The sequence below is a fragment of the Astatotilapia calliptera genome, chromosome 18, assembly GCF_900246225.1.
Source record: "Astatotilapia calliptera chromosome 18, fAstCal1.2, whole genome shotgun sequence".
Classification (NCBI taxonomy): domain Eukaryota; kingdom Metazoa; phylum Chordata; class Actinopteri; order Cichliformes; family Cichlidae; genus Astatotilapia; species Astatotilapia calliptera.
The window spans coordinates 16,386,039-16,405,584 of record NC_039319.1 but is presented as its reverse complement, the minus strand read 5'-3'; the positions used below and the strand labels follow the sequence as shown (position 1 = coordinate 16,405,584).

At 41.5% G+C, this 19,546-nt stretch overlaps 1 protein-coding gene across 12 annotated transcripts in view; it reads right to left on the bottom strand.

The window, feature by feature from the left end:
- adgrl2b.1 (adhesion G protein-coupled receptor L2b, tandem duplicate 1) overlaps positions 1–17,129 on the bottom strand; it is a 90,824-nt gene extending 73,695 nt beyond the window's left edge. For 5 of the 12 annotated variants that reach the window (XM_026150940.1, XM_026150939.1, XM_026150948.1 and 2 more), the window contains exon 1: positions 16,458–17,127. The gene's annotated coding sequence lies outside the window, so the exon portion shown is untranslated. Of the gene's footprint in view, positions 1–16,457 lie in introns of all 12 variants that reach the window. The other 7 variants (XM_026150946.1, XM_026150947.1, XM_026150950.1 and 4 more) reach the window with 3 other exon arrangements.
- Between the last annotated feature and the right edge of the window lie 2,417 nt (positions 17,130–19,546).

Sequence of the window (19,546 nt, the reverse complement as noted above, 5' to 3'; positions counted from 1 at the left end):
ACAATTAAAGACACATATCTCAAATAGGGCCGAATCTTCCTTTTTTTGTCTTCAGCTGCCGTTCTGTAAGCACAACAAGAACTTACAGTTTTCAGCTTTACAAATGTTTGTTCTTTTAGGTGTTTTCGGTGAATGCTGTTCGGGGAGTCGGACGTAGAAAAGCGTAAGAGCAGTTTAAGTACTTAAATATGCTTACGTATATTAGTAAACATGGAGCCGCAGCAATAAATAGTAGCAAAATATTCAGATGATCTCTTAATCGTTAAAGCGCTGGTTCCAGATGTGGCTCAAATGTTGACGTTTGCGGGTTTTCGAAATCTTGTTTTGGCTAAACAGATAAGATTTTTGACGATTCGCCCAGACGTAACAGCAAATTTTTTGAGTTATTTTTTTATCTCTAAAAGCGGAGAAAAGGAAATGATAGAGCGGTAGGTTGCTTTGCTTCGTGACGCACGGATGTTGGGAAGTTTGCTTGAATGTTTTGGCAAATGAGTGTGTTTTCACACGCTAATTTTTTGTGAAAATATGTCTTTGCATGAGTTCCCATTAGGCTGCACGTGCTACTTATTCCCTCATAATTACAACAGGCTCAGTGCCCATAAATAATTCATATGTCAACAGGTAGTTTTTTTTTAAAGATGGTTTGCAGATGACGAGGTCAAAAACGTTCCTGTAACATGTAAATATGCAAAGCTGCAATTGAAGGCAGCTCCACTTTCTGTCTTGTTTTCTTTTTGGGATAAATGGCTCCAGATTAAAAAGAGACCTTTGTGGATAGCATGCTTTTAAGTAGAAATGGTCGTCGGTGCAGCTCAAAAAGTGCAAACACACACATATACACAAACACACAAAAAGAAAACCTGAAAGGTGCAAAGCTTCACTATTTTATTGAGAGAGCACAACAGTTGGTGTGTTCAGCGGCTCTTGGCCAAAAGATTGAGCCAGTAGATAAGATAGAGTGCCAGCGGGCAAATGGACATGGTGAAACAGAGAGGGGTGAGCAAAGAAGCTTAGCAAAGTGAAGAGAACAAAGAAGACCCGGGCTGAACAGCCAGGTTAGTGTCAAGCAAAATGAAGAGAGGATGGTGTGTAGCTTTCAAAAAGAGCCGTGCGGGGGAGCAGACACTTGGATAAAGGGTAAAAAGTGGAATCTTCTGTTGACGCCGGTAGTTGAAATCACCTGTCAACAAATAATGACAGCTGCCTAAAATAATTACCATCCCCGGTCTGCTTTGTCTGTCAACGATCAAATTAACACCTAACAATTATTTTTACCACAGCTTATGAAATGTCACCGATAAAAAAAAAAAGCTTCCAGTTGAGTCTAACGGTGACGATATTGAAACAAGCAAAAAAAAAAAAAAGTGAGTGATGTGAAGCTGTACACACAAAGAAGAGTGAGGACTTCCAAGTGTCCTGAGTAGATTTAAGATTAGTTCTGTGTTTCTAAAGCGAACAAACAATATCTCAATCGAACAATTTCACTGGGTTTTGATGAATTTGTTTGGAGTATCAAAAGAAAAAAAGGCTGCGAGTAACAGGAGTAACAGAAAATGATGTTTTGCTCCAGTCTGCATGTATATTGCATTGTTTGTTTGGGTCTTCGGGGGACTGTGTGTTTCCACACTGTAATTCTTTAGAAAAATGTGGCTTTGAAAGATTCATTTGAGACAGCGAGCGCTTCTCTTGCTTCTTTCTTCTTAATTAATCTTCATGTTTGAGAAGCTACGGCAGTGCATGTTCAGCATTCTGCTTGATAACCGATTTAAACAACTAATACATTATCAAAATTGTTGGGAGATTCATTTTCTGCCAAGAAAACGGCTTTAATGAGCCATCGCTTCAGCACTGGCTTTATCATCACTGCTGTGACGCTCCCCGATTCCCCCAGTTGACCCTGGATCTGTAAAAGCTACATCATACCACACGTATTTGAAGAGATCAAAGAAAAACAGAGGGAGACAATGACCGAGGTGTCAGTTTTATTCACTGATATCTGGCTACAGGCTACTACTGAGCGCCGTAGCTGTTCCTGCTTGGCACCAAAATGAATAGGCTGACCTCAGAGCAGTTGGTTGAGCAGTAGGGTCACTGGAGAGGAGCAGAGAGCAGCTTGACACTGACACGAAAAAGAGCGGTTTCTCCTTTCAATCAGTCTCTTCATAAATTTACTGAAGGCCTCACTTCTCACCTCCTCCACGCATAATGCTAGCACTCCGCCCCCCAACCCGTTCGCTCTTTATCCACACACAAACACACCCACACACCTCGTACAGCATTAAAGCTGCATTTGTTATGAGGGAAAACGCGATTGGCCTGGCAATATCACCCCCCACCCCTCAACCTAACCTTACTACACACGAGCAGCGCATTCACAACAGATTCATTCACTTTCAGCACGTTTCCACTGGGTGATATGTTGATGTTCACACCTTTTCGCAGGGGGGGGGGGAGGTTGCGCACTGACTCGATGTTAAATTTTTACACACTGTAGCTCCATTCAGACTGCATTAGGTTTTAGTAGGATGTTAACCGCTAACACACAACATCTGTGACATTAATGAACAACATGCAGGCGAGGAGTGACGGCGCAATCAGCCTCCAGCTTTGCAAAACTTCATTCATGTGTTGCCATCAAATCGAAATAATCCAGCATTAATTTCCACCTCTGACAACAACTTGTTTAAACAACGAGAAAGGAGAAGAAATCCTACATGTGGCCCGAAGTGATCTCAGCTTTGGGGTCTGGGCCAGAACAGACCGAGGGGAGAGGCACGCTATTTTGCAAACTATCTGAGGGTTGTCATTTCGGATATAGGCCCGGCTTAAGGTGTTATCAAGAGTTTATTTCTACTCGCCACTGGTAGGTCAAACCACTAAAAGCCACACAAGTTACTGACACGGCAAGACTCAGATGGGGCTGAAATATACAGACATGCTCCGTTTTAAACGGCATTTAAGTGAACATTTAATCCGTGAGATATTTTAATATAAGAAAAAGAAGCTGCAATTTTAACAGTATGTCTCGGTGTTTTTACATGATAAATGTGTAAAGAGACAGAAAAAGTTCTGGTAGCCTTGCTATTATGAATGGAGGGCAGCTTAGTGCCCAGCATTTATATGTAATATTTTAACTGTGGATCCACTAAAGTAAAACTAGAAAAACTGGCTTTTTTCTGTCATTTCATTGTTTATTACTACTTTGGCATAGTATGAATGGGAATACTGTGGAGTCTTTATCAACAGGAAAAACTGTAAAACCTCAAAACCTATGCAGTCCTCACATTTTCCAAAGCTTTCCAGTGGGCCAGATTTGAATCTTTCCCAGGCTGATTCTGGCCCCTGAACCTTATAGTTGACACCCCAGTAGTAGATGTTACAGTAAAAGAAGCTTTAAAAAAATTCTCTGGCACTGATATGTTTTTTTATTAAGTGAGATGGCACATGTAGGCACATTTAGATATTTAAATACATCTAACATGTTCCTTTACTGCAAATTACTGCATCACTACTTGTTTGGCCAAGCAAAGATAATATAGATTCAGATATAAGCATTTCTATATCAATTTTTATATATATATATTATTAAAAAATGTTAATAATAGTATGTTGCTATTGATCAAACGTATGCTTCTGTCTGGTCTTTGATGCCGATCTGTTTTGGCACCTTTTTAAGAGAGAGAATATTTAGAGTAAAATAAAAGAGCAGAGTTCTCAATATTTTTTTTCCTAGCCTCTACTAGCACATCCTGTCTCGCTAGACTACCGATCAGAGAGCAGGGGTGTAGCCTGACAAGTAAAAGTCAGGGCAAAGGTATTCTCTTCATCTCACTCGGGTTTTCTCAGCTGGACTGTCAAAAAGAAAGGAATCATTTTTGCGTTTAAATCAAAGGAAAGACTATAAAAGGGAAAGTGTTTTGACTTTTTTTTAAATGAAAGGAATCATGATTATTGATTATATGTCTACTTTGTCATCTGGCACAGTCGCATTAGTTCATTATTTAGTTTAATTATTACTGAATAAAAAGTTAACTTTGGATTAAACCTCATTTAACATTGATTAAAGTTTCCTCTAATCTGCCAGTGGTGCAGTCCCTCCCTCGCTGTGTTTCACCCACAGAGCTGCTACATTAATGTTCCTCACAGAGCCGGATCTTATTTTTAACACAAGGACATGACACTGTACATCACTCAAACAGGCTGTTATGTCTCTCCTGACATCTTGGTTTACACTTCATGCTCGCTGCATTTTCATACAGATTTTAGAAGCTATTTAAAGTTATATGGATTCTCTCAACTGGGAACAATTTAATGCAGTTCCTGCTTTGCCACAACGAGATCTTCATGGCTCACTACACATACTGTGATGTATCTATCCTTGCGGCCTCATCGCGATCCATGTTTGTCCAATTTAAAGTGCATTTAAAGGGCTTTTTTTGGTCAAAAATTCAGTCTGTTTTGCATAATGTGTGTTTGTTCAGCACATGGTGTGTTTCCCCGCTGTGGGACGTCTGTGAGGTCTCTATTAGATCAGGGTCGTAGAAGTCAGTGACATTCACGGATACACATTGATTTTTTGAGATCATCTTGGAGTTTTTGTTTGTTTGTGTGCTCATGATAGGCAGATTTTTAATCACAAATCAGTTTAAAATCAGGAAATCCATATGTCACAGTCACAAAAATCTGGTGGTGTTTTCACTACTCGTGTTTGAAAACTGGTTCTTTTTCTTTTCTTTAATGCTCGTGTTAAAAATGCAAAATAAAAAATGAAATAATTATCGGTGTCATTGCCAGGACAGAAAAAATATCAACTTTCTGTGATTCACTCCAGAAGCAAATTCTCTAAAGCGCCTTATTCAATGTAATAACTGAGCTGGGATATATATATATATATATATATATATATATATATATATATATATATATATATATATATATATATATATATATATATATATATATATATATATATATATTTCTTAGTTATTATGTAAAACACCAAAGTAAAAGTCTGCATTTGTGTGAACCAAGTTAAACAAGAAGTATTTTTGCTCCTTTTGGTTACTGTTTACAGTTTTAAAAGTGACCTTTGAACTCAACTGTGTCTACATTAAAAACTCACTCAAAACCTTTTTTATTCTCAAAGGCTTGCACTTAATAACTATTGTGTGTGTGTGTGTGTGTGTGTGTGTGTGTGTGTGTAGTATGTATGGTAACTTGTATTTCTTTATTTATTCTTTATTTCTTTATAAAGTCTTTTTTGCTGTTTTTTATTACCTTAAGGCACAGTAGAGCCATTCAGGTTTTTATTTTCTTATCTTTTATGTTAAGCGTAACATATTGAAGTGTACTGTGTGAATAAAATTGCCATTTCATTTGCAGATATTGTGAAGTCTTCCTACTCCTATTCCAACAAACACCTACACAATTGCTGTTTTCTGAAATTTCTGGAAACAAAGTCCAATAAACGTACATATATATTTTTTCTGATACTATTACACACTCACTAAACCCCTTTTCTGCATTACAGCCTTTATGAAGTGGGTGGAGGGGGGTTATAACAGAAACGTGCTTTTAGCTACATCCGTTTTAGGTAAAAATACAAAAAATGGCAACTCGGTGTAAATCACAATATGACAAGAAATAAATAAAAAATAATAATAATCTAAAGCAATGAGTCACCTGGCAGAGCATTAACAGCAGGTGTTTTATAATCACTTAATTGTGCTTTTTTATACACGAGATTCAGCAAAACAACACACATGAAACATTTAAAGAAACAATAATGTAGTAAGAAAATTATATTAAATTAAAGGATGCTGAGAATAATTGTTAGGCGCAGCACTAATGTACTAATTTAACCCTAAAATAATCTGATTGATTAAAAAAAGAAAAACAGCTTGCAATAATGAATGCGAACAAGCCAAAACTGTCAAACAATTGCGCTGATATTTAATATTACTGATATACTGACCTACTTTCCAGTGCGCACTCACATAATGCAAATCAAGCACCACATGGAATAGTAAATAACCCTTAAGGACTCCTCTTATATAACTGAAGCTCAGTGACTGGAGACATAAAAAATGTGCTGATATGAGAAAATATTAAGACTATAGCGTGAACGTGTATAATTATAGGACTAAAGCCTCTGACTGGGTGAGAATGGAGGGAGGTGGAAACTGACTCCACACTCTTCTCTACAGGGTTTTCCACAATGTTAAAGGAAGTTTATATCCGGTGACAGGGGAAACCATACCAGGAATTTGATTTAATTCATAAAACCGCCGCAACACGGGGAGCAGCAACAGTAGTCCTGTAAAATTGCCTCATACACCTTGGCCATTACACCACTGTGCGGAGTAATCGTCAGACCTAATGAGTCCCACGAGACGGCTGCCAATGCTATTACGGACCCACCGCCATGTTTAACAGTCGACAGCAGACACATACGGGTTTTCTCTGCAGGTAAACTCATTAGATTTCGAGAAAAACATTTAGCACCGTTTTATTTTGTCTGCGTTCCGATGCCAGGTAGCTAAGTGCAAGTTTATGGCTGAGCACTGGATGAAAGCGATTTGTGCCTGTTCGAATCATGGTGTGCAACATGCGAACTTACGGTTTAGACTTTTAAGCTGTTTACTAGTAAATATCTCAGTTTTTGTGCTTTTGTTCACATCTGATAGGAGCCTGTTTAACCTCACTACCACATTTTTTTTTTTCCGTCCACGGCACTTTTTATTAAAAGTTTGCTATCTCTTTTTTTTTAGTCCGACTTGAGGATTAGGGCCCGCAGATGGAGCTGTAAACAAAACACTGACATATGATGACCAAGTGTTTTTATTCAATCTGTTAGCAAACAACTGCCTAATTACACATCCAGCAGTTAGAGCCCGGCATTATCATTCATTTGGAGTCGCATTTCTGGCCAATACACCCCTCTCTTTTAGCTCTGCCGTGGTCTCCAAAACTCCCGAGGGAAATATCTGGCTCTTAAGCTGCTAAATGCTCCATTATTGGCTAGTTGCTAAATTTGTCTGTCTGTGGTTTGTTGATGGGCAGGTAGTGTGCGTAGGGTTTTTTTTTTTTCCTCTTTGGTGAAAAACAACTGTCTGCTGCTGCAGTAAATGACACTATGAGAGCACGGAGAGTGGACCAAAACAGTGAAGTTGCAGGCTGTGAAACCAACACTATAATCTAAAAGATGCTCAACGCTCAGCAAATTGAAGGGATTTCTGAGCACAAGAGCCCACTTTTGTTTTTCATGCAGTCGTTTGAGCCGCTGTGATATGAAATTTTTGATTATTGGATTGTTTTGACCCATGTTTCTTGCGTTTAAATTACTTCACCACAGTTTGGCTTCTTATTTCTTTTAATAGTTTTTAGTTGTCTTTTTTCAAAAATCAGGAAAGACCTTGAAAACAATGCATTATCGCTACACAACCATAACAGTTATGAACAATACCTGGCACAGTGTTGAACATTAATTTTCTTTTCTGTGCCCAGTACCTGCTAATTCAAGTAATGACTGCTCAGACCTGCTACTTTCATGTTCAAATGTGGTGCTTAGTCTCTTTTGAAGCTGACTCATTACTGTATATTCAGCTAAGCGCCATTCATCAGAGAAGCAACTGAAATTTAGTTAGACTTTAATTGAAAAAAGAGCAAAAGAGAAAATTGGGTATGATTGATGGCATGTTAGTTGTGGCGGTGTTTGAGAGAAGCCAGAAAATATGATTAAGTTCACAGACACCCGGCATGTCCCAAAGGGACAGTTTTGGAGCCGAATATTCTTCTGACTCAAGATCTGAATTTTAATCAATGTTGTTTAAAAGAAATAATAATAATGATCATTTCAAACTCCTAGTAATCTCGACTTTGTCTGTTCAAATCTACCATCATTTATTGAAGACTGATTCCTCTGAATTAAAGCACCGATTAGAGAAATCCTTCTGCAGAGATTCAGTATTTCACCCATGCTCAAGCTAATATCTTTTAGCCATATTGCCCACATTCACAACTTGGCTGTATTGAGCTGGAAATGAGCCATGGACTTAATATGCACATACGTGGAGGCCTGGACAGTTTTTGTGCTTGTTTTCTTCACAAATCCTTTTTTTTTCTTTTTTTTCTCAGTATTGGTTTCTATTAATTTGTCCACCCCCTCTGTCTGTTCCTTTGGAAACCAACTCACAGGCATCAATCTACAGCATTTCCAGTGGGACATGGAAGCTGGTTGGACTTGTTTTTCTCGTTTTCTTTGTACATAATTGCTTTCTTGTGCTGTTCCTGCCTTCGCTGAGACAGTCTCGGGGTTATTATTCAAGAGTGACTATCGCTGATTGAGCTGTAAACTACTTTAAATTTTCATTGTGAAGACGGACCACCGCAGGTTGACGAATGAATGCAACATGACCTCCAACACATCGAAAAAGACTAACGCAGAGCCTCTAAACAGCTGGATGCGTCTCTAAACTCAGAATAGGATTTCTTGCTTTAAATGCACCAAACCTGCGATGATTTGACAAAAGACAGGCTGCTTTTTAAGGCCAAACTTAAGATTTTTTTGTGGCTGAAAAAAAGCAGACGCTAGAATAAAATCCAAAATGTAGCTTCAAGCACAACGCTGCAGATTTCTGCTTGCTAAATTATACGCTTTACCGGTATTTCCACCAGTTCGTCCTGCTCGCTCCATTGTAATGCAAACACGAGGCCCAGTTGAGAGGAGAGAGAATGAATTGGGACAATGATGAAAGTGCGAGCTATAAGAATCAGGACAGCTGTCAGGTTGTGCGGGTGTACAATTAATGGCTGAGGACTGATTTTACTAGAATGCAGCTACGTTTTCAGTAGAGACAGACACAGAGAAGAGCTCTGTGTGTGCAGCAGGTTACACAGTTTGCCATTCAGGGTCAAATGAACAGCTCAGACCTCACTTTCACCAAAAAACTAATTAAGACTCAAGGCTGTGTGGTTTCTGCCTCCAAGAGCATTCATAAATACTGTTTACACTGCCTTGGAGCAGATATGTACCAAAACCTTGAGTGTTTATAGCCACATTTATCAAATTTGAAACTGTGAAAGGACACAAGGACTTCACATTTGGTAAGAGCCTGCTAAAACCATCCGTTAAAGAACTGATCATTATCTTCGTTTTGTATATTATCCCGTCTATGTTATTCATTTATCCATCTGTGTGACATCTTCTTATTGCCTGATTTGTCCAATCAAAAGTCCAAAGCCCAAAACACATCGAATTATCTCTGATTACAAGCGAGAGAAAAGCCAAAAACATCCAGCCAGAAACCAAAGAATGCTTTGTGTTTTTACTTCTCTGGGATAATCAATCAGTTATCACTTTTTATTTGACCGCCTAATCAATTAATCAACTCGTTTCTGCAGCCTTACCCGGGTTACAAACTTTATTTGTCCGCTTTTCTCTCCTGACATCACATCCTGTGTTGACACATGTACTAAACTTGAAGCATGTGTTTCTGCAAAAAAGGAAAGAAATCGCAAAAGGCAGACTTCTGTGTGTATCCTTGCAAACAAAAAATACGCGGCCACCACATCACTTTTCAATGCTTCAAAAAAACAAAAAAAAACAAAGAAAAGGCTTCAGTCGATGCAACGCTTTTCTCTGCTGCCAAATTTCCCTTGTGCTGTGGCTTAGCCCAACAGTAGCGTAAAGGATGCATGCTTCTTTTATTTTATTTTCAGCCCCCTGCCTCCGTTTTTCTTTTCCTCCCTCCAGTACATCATTCCTCTGGGTGTTTGTGCGGTGTCCCTTAGTTACCGGATAAGAGACCCAGCAGCTCAGAGAGTTAAAAGCCTGCCCTGTCCCACTCATACGAACAAGACCATCAATAATTCACCCTCATCGGGAAGCATTATCTAACAGCCTTATAAAAATTTCAAGGTTGTGGGTGACAACATGGAACCAGTGAAGAAAGTGCTCCGTAAGAGAGCACTCCAGGTGCCAACAATGTGGGCAACAGATATGTTCAACTAAAGGCAGAGGTACACTCGTCTGCACTATCATGTAAGCCAGTCCCGCAAGGTTGATTTAACCGTTACACGGAAAACACAGAGGTCCCTCTGAAATAAAGGACAGCCACCGCATATCTCCTCTTGTCTCCACCGTGTGTGTGTGTGAGTGTGTTAGTGTGGCACAGAGGTGGAAGCGTTTGCTCGGCTGTATTAACGCCCAGGCTCATTCTCATTGACAGTGAAATCCCTCTAAGCCTAGATCAATTACATCCAGCTCTGCTGTAATTAAAATGTCCTAACAAAGGTCTTAGGAGCACAGGACAGAAACCTACCCATTCAAAATAAGCTCGGTCCAATCTATAGCAATAACCCCAAGAAAATAGTTTAAAGCTTCCTTTGGTGATAAGCACATGCACAAAGTGTCCACGCACGGCTGCTGCTCGGCTCAAAACAACCCCAGTTTATCCTTTAATGAGATCAAGATATGATTTAAGATGTGAAAAGCACACGGGCTCGCATTAAGCACAGTTAGCAGTAATATTTTTAATCATTGCAAGTACATAGTATAAAATACTAATTAATCCATGAAATAAAAAGCTAAAACAAAACCCGTGCACGTGCTTGTTTGGTAGCCCCAACTACTAAGACAACTAATTATTTGTTCTCTTAAGTACATCTGATGCTTGACTATGCTCTGCTGAGAAATGACAGAATGCTTATGAGTCTCCTAATTAAAACTCAGCAGTGGAGTGATTAGCAATCACAACTCCACTCTTCAAATATCAAGATCTGATTTGCTTGGCTGATCAACAACAGGCTTCCTTCTCTCACTGCAACCCTGAGAGCCTGCAGCCCCTCTCAGTGTGTATTAAGGAGGCTTTTGAAATGTCGGAAATCAGCAAGAAAGGGCTCGGCTGAATTTTGAGTTTTATATTGCTCTTCTTCTCTCTTTTTTTGCCAGAATGCCATTTGCATTTCTTTTTCCTTCTTTCTTTCTGTCTCTTTTTTAATATTGACTGCCAGCAATCACAAAATAGATTACACACTGACGGTGATGAACGCCTAAATGTTTTTGGTTTCACAAGCTAATTCATCATGCTACGAAACCCGAGTAAGAAGAAAAACATCAATAACATCACTTATGGTAACCAGTAAAATTAAACTTGAAAGCTGCTCCCTCATTGCGCCGATGAGGGGACTGTTCCTGACACGGAGAGCGCAAGATGGCTGACTGCACTGACACATTGTGAAAGCACGCCTCGCAATCCTAGGTAATAGATTCTCTTTGCTGTGCGACTCCCACCACTCCTCATCTTCTGTGACAACGCCTGCCAATCAAAGCCCGAGGAACGTTCAAGGGCTTTGACAATATCTCCTCACCTTGAAAATACATTGGCTTCATCACAAGGCACCGAGTGACACCAAGTAGGCATCAAATAGCCATTAGACATGGGAGACAAAGAGCCGGCGCACTACAGGTGATCCCGTGCCTCTCTCCTCTTATTTTTCTTTTCTTTTTTTCACCCAATGTAGCAAAACAGCTCCTTGAAAAATTGGCATTCAAAGTATTCTTTCTGTACATAAAGACACAACAAGAACAAATGCCAGCAATACCGTGGGAGGTGACATTTAAGAGTTGGACAGAAAATGCACTGCATGAGAGCACTAACGGTGGAAGCGTTTTTATGATCATTTGAAGGAATCTGCAGCAAAATTGAAGGAAGTGAAAGAACCCCAATATTATGTTCAATTTAGCTTTGTAATACACTAAGTAGCTTCTCGGGAAGCAAATGCTCCTGTGATGTTTGTGCGAAAGCACTTAATAGCAGAATTCGTGCTGTCCATCACGCGCGGAGGCCATGACGATTACTCATTTGGAAAATAAAACATGGGTGTGGGTGTATACCTGGTCCGATCTCTTTGAGGAATAACGATGTTACCCCACATCAGCTCATTTCCATTTTTATGTGATTCATGAATACCATGAAGGATGAACAAGGAGATCTTTCTGCAGTGAAGCATGGCCTGAGCTTCAATTTCTGGGATAATTATATGATACTATTTAGGAATTTGAAGAAGAGAGAAGCGCTTCCTCGGCTCAAGACAGATGACCTGTCAGATACACCTAATACCAACACAAAGCCTTCAGCCTTTAATCTGCACACTTCCTGTGACCTATACTGTGGCAGAACCAAATAAAGAACCCTATCTTCGTATCCCCCTGAGACAGAGCAGTGTCCTAATATGCTAATGCCAGCCAGTGTTGGAGAAGAAGCTCTGAGGGCTGCCCAGACAGCACAGGTCAGTGCTAATCTTCTGATATATGGAGCTTAAAGACCTGGGACACATCCATCACATGCCGCTGACGGCTCCCCTACTGGGCGAGATCTGCACACTCCAAAGGGTTAACACACACCCCAAAGAGACCTCTGACGATCCATCACTCAAGAACCGGTCTCTGTTTGAGCAGAGTCCCCTAACAACACAGAGGAGGTAGCTTTCTCCGCGGTGAGCGCATCTACAGCCAGCGTGACTACTAGACCTAAGCGCCAAGCCTCTGTTGATCATTAAACATCCATTTTTAAACCAGTGGGGGAAAGTTAACTGTCATTTTAAACGCAGGAGGTGGTAGTATGGGAGAGAATTTTTCTCCCTCAGATCTCAGCGAAAAGGAGCGAGACCGTATATCTATCCATCGGGTTAACTACCCTAACACATAATCATTCGTTCCAGTCATCTGTCTCTTTATTTTTGAGGCGAGCCACAAAATGGCTATGATAGGATTCTGCAGCGAGTGAGAAACTCACCCCGAAGCACTTTGTTAAATAAACAAAATGCCCTTTGCTTTCTTCTTTTTAAGCCCACACTCCTCTGTTGTGCATTTTCCTCCCTCCTTCTGGCTAACAGGCAAGAGTACCGCTTCAATGTGAGCATCACCGGTAAATATCAGGTTTGGTGTCAGCCCCTAAGATTCAGACACTACTCTCCAGACCTGAGACCATTTTGCAGCAACACTCAGCCAGGACAAAATCCATCTTAGAAGGAGCACTGATGTCAAATCCCTCCACTGATAGCAACCTCAACAGAGCAGAATGCATGTACTTCTCCTCTTCAGCAGCTTTTTAATAATTTGAAGAACCGGGCTCGGCTCAGCACACCGCAGCATGGTTTCTTCCCCACTCTTGTTTCTTTCCTGACTCACCAAACTCACCACAGTTGCTGCTGCCCTGTCCTCCTACACATACACAATGAAGGCAGCCCTGCTCTCTGAGCTTTGTCAGAAGCCATTGTAGACAACACAGGAGTAAGTCAGTCCTAACAGGGAAGGAGAATTCAACCATTCATGAGAAAAGCATCTAAAGTGTGCTTCTCCACTAAAATGAATATAATCCCACCTGCGCCCCTCTCAGACCTTCTTCCTGTCCATTTGTTTGTCCAACTTTTTCGCAGCGAGCCAGTCAGAGGAACAGAACAAGTCAGCTGTCAAACCCGCCTGCCGTGAGTGAAGATGGCAGGTGAAGTCCTGCTTTATCCACCTCCGCCCCCCCACCTCCTCAGCCTTCTCTATCCTACTCTTTGGTTCAACACGGAAAAGTGGCCTCCTACTCTCGCCTCTTTCACAAGTTTTGTGATCATATTTTGTCCAAACATAGGAAGGAGAGGAAGCAGCGAGGTCTCTCCTCTTGAAGGTTGGGAAGTGGTTGGCTCATGTTATTACCCAGGAGCAGGATGACCACGAAGGGGCCACCGACCCCTACCGCGCTTCCAATGGCATTTCCATTCCCTGTCTCTGTGTAATAACATCTCACACACTGCACTTTCTTTCACTATTAACCTATGCTGATCCTATTTTCAAAGTAAGGGCACGCACAAAGCATAGAAATGGCTTTTTTTTCCCCGTGTCTCTCCTTCTTTGCAGTGCAAACGTGCGAGTGTTTATTTTCATCTACTTAACCTGCCTAAAATTGCTGTGAACATTAGGCCACGTATCCTCACACAAAGGGAGGAGAAGGGAAAGGGGGGGGAAAAAGACGAATCCATCAAAATAAACAGCGTCTTGCCGCATTCCTTCTCTGACAAACAACAGCTGCACAGAATTGGAAATAAATATTATCTCTGCGACAAGAAAAACAACACCGCTAGGTTCTCGAGAGTCGTACACAAAGCTTGAACGCTCCGTGTCATTACATCTACGCTCGCTCGGTTTTGGAATTAAACCATTTATTTTGTCAGAAAGCGACTGAAAGCAAATTGATTTTGGAGCCTTTTTAGATGCAGGCCGCGGTGACCAAAACGGCAGTGAAAAACAAGCAAACATATTTTCAGCAACTTCTGTTCTTTTCTTTTTTTCCCCAATCGCCATGATTGCTCTGATGGTGTCCCATTCTCCTAAAGAGGTTGAAACACAGATCTTTGTTCCTGGTCTACGCTCGCCCCGAGAAATACTGAGCGAAAATGTTTTAACAGGCAAAATCTTTTTTAACATGACCACGTCTCTGAACGGCGTCCAAAATTTCCGCTAAATACGCGGCTTTTGGTGTTAAGCTTACGGCCAGCAAGTTCTCCCAATCCACACTAAATCTGTTTCCAAGACAAACACTTGCCTCTCGCACACACACATAAACCATGACCAACTGCAGTGTCCAGCAATCCTGTCAGTAGCTTCCAACAGCAGCAGCAGCAATTCTCTATCAGAACAAAACTGCTTAGAGGAAGGGGGCTGGTAGCTCAAGTTCTCCCTATTGAAATGCAGACACTTTGATATGGAAATTGGCAGTTACAAAAACCCGCTAGAATTCACACTAGCATGCACTGAAACCATTTGCGCAATGTGAGATGAGATGGCACTTCCTCCCAAGAAAACACAAGACAAATGGACTAAACCAGCATGTCTGGGGTGGGCGAGAGATGGAGTGGAGGTAGAGACAGGGTAGAGGGAGGCAACAGACCATTTGTCCCCCTCCTCCTCCTCCCTTCCCCTCCTTCTCCTTGAATTCCTACCATTCACTGTCCAAGCACTTGTTTCAAGACACAGACCCCCCCCCCCCCCGAACTGAGGCATTTTTTTTTAAGCGCAACATCTATATTCAACAGTAAAGCCTCCTATCGGCAGGGGAGGAAGTGACCTTTTCATCTTCAGCAATCACTGATGGGTACGTCAGTATTAACCAGACGCTCTGAGCATCATCCCAGCCGGGGGAGACTTTTTTTTTTGTCTTTGACCGACACGACACAAAAAAACTTATCCGCCACGGCCCCAAAATATGCCTGGATTTGTCTGGTGGCGAGACAATTAGTCACACTGTGCATATAGCTTATATAATGCTGCAGTTTTTCCTTTCGCTTTTTCCCCCCCTTTGTAGTTCGTGACTGAATTGTGAATTTTGTCAGGTTTCTTTTAAGGCCAGCTCATCCATACTTTTCTGCATGAAGCTGTTATATAAGCATATGAAAGGGAAGCTCTCAGTTTCCCCAACTTAGCTTATATAATGTTGCACCACCATCCTGATCTGGTATAGACAGTATGGATTATGTGCAAACGTTATTTAACCTTCCCACGTCTGCCCAGCACAGTCATGCTCTCCTCTGGCTTCTTGCTTTAGTCTGTGCCTCCCTATCTCTAAAAGCTTCACGTGAGATTGGGAGATGGTGCCTGTAAAAACTGTGTGTGTGTGTGTGTGTGTGTGTGTGTGTGTGTGTGTGTGTGTGTGTGTGTGTGTGTGTGTGTGTGTGTGTGTGTGTGTGTGTGTGTGTGTGTACGTGAGAGACAGAGAGTGTGAGTGTGTTTGTGAGTGTGTCCCATCATCACACATGGCTGACTCTGGTCTGTGAATTATACATGCCCTGTGAAATGATCTTATTTTATAGCCGCAAAATGGAGAAGTAAATGGAGACAGTAACTGACATCCAACTACTTAGCTCCTGGTGTCCTGGACTGGGTGGAGATGTTTGTGTGAGCGCTCTCTTTTTTTTTTAAATATCACTCTTGAATATCCTATAAATATAAATCAACTTCTCTTTGTTTTTTCCTTATGAAGAAAAACAGGCTTCAGCTTCATGCTAAGGGATTTTCTTGTCATGTGTGAATCTTGATTAAAAGAAAATCCCATTTGTAATGTGAAAACCCAAGAACTGTCATAGAATAATAGTTTTTTTAAAAAAGCACCTCTCAGTGGGCATTTAAGGTAAATTACATGGGATTATATATACATCTCAGTAACTAAGCAACTTCACATTAATTTAAAGTCTGGATGCGAAAGCCACCTAAAAATAACGTCGCCTATACTCTGGGCTTTATATTGATCCCATCACCACAGTTTTAAACTACCGGAGGAGCCCGTGGGCCCGTTTTCTGACATTTGCCTTATCCTATCCTGGGAGTGTAAATAAATGGTATTGATTCAGCGAGACATAACCCAGCATCTCCCCTGAAAGACTCAAAACATCCGCTTTTAAAGGCTACTTACAGAGGGTATACGCCGTGCCAAAATACGGATCCCGGCGCGGAATGTGAATCTCAGATCAACACCAGGAGCCCCCTTCTTCTTCTTCTTCTTCTCCGTCTCTCCCTTCTTTTCTTTTTCAGAAGAGGCCCCCAGAAACTAAACAGCGGGTCGCACAAAGACGGCTGGGGTTCGGCTGCATGCTCCACTTTCCTCACAGTGGAAGAGAAAGGTGGGGTTTCCCGTGCCAGGTATCTATTCTTCTTCCAGCCAACGCGCCCGGGACCGGACGAATAGCTCCATGGCGAAGGGTCTGTTCAAAAGTAATGATCGTTACTCCCCCGCCTCCTCCTCCTCCTCTTGTGCATGCACCCAGGCTCCTTCCGACGGGAGCGCTACGGATAGACTGCATAAAAAAAGGGATCACTTCAAGGAGACGGAGATGCGCCCCAGTCTCGTTTAAAAAAATCAAACTCCGAGCTCTGCTCCCGCACTGCTAAGTCTTTCTTAAAGTCTCCAGCGGTCGGGTTCGCAGATAAAGCACGGAGGGGGCTAATAGGACTTCTTCAGGCTGGTTTTCAGTGCGTTCCCTCGGTTGTTCCCTCTGCGCCTTATCCACACGCCGTGCAGACAGTCGGAGCTACAGCCGGACTGGAGGCAAACAAGGCGAGGAGAAACGGCTCACCGGTCCCCTGCTCTGCAGCAGCTGGCTGTTGAGGAAAGCGCGCAAAACCTGGAGCGGATCGCCAGGGAGCGCGCGGATTAGGATCCTAATGCCAATTATGACCGCGCGCATTAAGGCTAATATTAAACATTTATCTCCCGGGTGTTCAGATTTTATGCATGCGTTAAAGCGCGAGCGTGTTCTGCTGTTTTTGCTCCGGCTTGTGAAGATGGACTTTTTAACAATCCACGAAGCGCAATATTTTAATCAGCATTCCCCGGTGTAATCAGGAGAAAGGAAGCAAAAAAGCAAAAGAAAAGTGCAAGACCATTCATTACCAAAATCCACCTTATTCCAGGCATATAAATACGATACTATTTTTAACCCTATTAGAATTTCAGTATTGTGGGCAGTAGTTTTCACCTGGATCATTAGTATTAATAAAAACAGCACAACAACACAGGATAATGAGGCCGGAGCAAGAATTGTTCTAACTGAATCAGGCCAAAGACTGGAAAAAAAAGCAGAATAAGAAACCTTTAAATAGAAGCAGTCAAAAAGAGAAAAATACTGACCACTGACCACCAATGTTACCCCTCAGTCTCCTAGCAGGCACACCTATGGTATTGATTTCAAAATCCTAGGTCGCCTTGTTCTCAAGTCACCGCATTCCCAAGATTTTCAGAAAACTTAGTCTACCTTCAGCTCAAGTTCACTGATATCTGAACTTGGCCAAGACTTTTAGTAGCTACATCTGTGGTATCAATTTGAGAATCGTATGTCCCCTTGTTCTCGAGTTCATGCTTTCACAGTTGAAGGGTAAAAATCAGTTTCTGTACTTCTTCTCTCCTCTTTTAGCTATCATACTCAAGTGTAGACTAGTAAACTACTACAAACCAGTTCCTGGAGCTAACTCATTTAATCATGATATCTAATTAAACAGGGACAGAGTGCATCTACTGAATAAGCAAAGTGTGCTCAAATATGACCAGTTTGCATCATGGAAGAAGAAAAAAATCCAGCAAAAACTACCAAAACTACCAGCGTATACAGTGATATTCAGTCACTACCTCAGAGCAGATGTTGTGCAAACATTCAATATCCATCCATATGCTCGTGGAAAGAAACTGCAGCGTACAGTTCCTCCCTTTAATCTTGTCGACACAGAAAGAAGATGCTCATTTGAAACCTCGGATAATAGAGTAATGCCGCTAATGATAACATCTTCAGGGACGTATTCAAATACATTTAATTTCATTTAGAGTCCATTACGAAATGTCACATGGTAAATTCTGCTCTGAACTCATGCAGTTTGTTTTATGTGACAAAGGATTCCCAAGTTTCACACTTCAAATGTAATATATGCGTATCTTTAATACGTATCATATGGAGCATTTAGGCATATGCTCAGCAGGCCCTCTGCTGGGCCAAAACACCAGAGGTCTTACGTCAATAATCTTTAGAGCATTGATCTCTGGTGTCCTGTGGCGTGGGGCACCTGGGTCCTTGCATGCTGCAGTTTGTAGGGTGGGGTCACTAAGGATTGGGTGTGTTCTGTTGCATCTCACAGATGCAAAATCCAGTTGAGATCTGGGTAAAGCTCTTTGTCATGTTCTTAAAGCAGGTCCTAAGCAGGTTTTTATGGTGTGGATGGGCACAATTTAGTCTCAGGCCTGATTTGGAAATCTACGTCGTAACTTACAACGTAACCAGAAACCCCTTTTAAACCTACGCCGTAACCTTCCACATAACCTGACGTGCACCTCCAGAGAACTGTAACGACACGTCAGGTTGACACAGTCCACAACGACTGAATGGAGTGGAAGGTTAGGCAAGGGGTTAAAAGAGGTTTCCAGTTACGTCATAAGTTACGATGTAGATTTCCTGTGAGTCTAAATCACAGTTTAGATGAGGCTGCAGCCTACTGGGAGTGCCACTGGCTGCATGAATGTTAAGTGCACGTAAAAGTAACAGGCACATAAATGCAAGAACCTAGCAGAACATTGCTTTGTAATGAAATGATCAGAGTTATTACATTACGGTTTTAATTGAATCTCCTCCCCGCTTTAATGTTGTGGCAGTGAGAACAGTCATGAGAAAAAGAAAGGACTCTATGAAGTCCTAAGTTTGCCCTTACTGCTTGACTTGGAATTAAGTGAGGGTGTGCTAATCAAATTCAGTTGATGAACAGATCATCAGTAAGTGTGCGCACATCTATAAAAACAGAAGTTTTGGGAATTTGCAGGACTAGTGTGTTAACACAATGCCACAGTCTTCCCAGGAGTGGATGTCCCAGCAAATTCACCTCTGGGTCAGAATGTGCGATCAGAGAAACTGCAAAAAGAAAAACAAGAGCTACAACTCAGCATGTTAAATGTTAAAGTTCATGACAGTACAGTCGGAAAACGACTGAAAAAGCATGACTTGTTTGAAAGGGTTACCAGCAGAA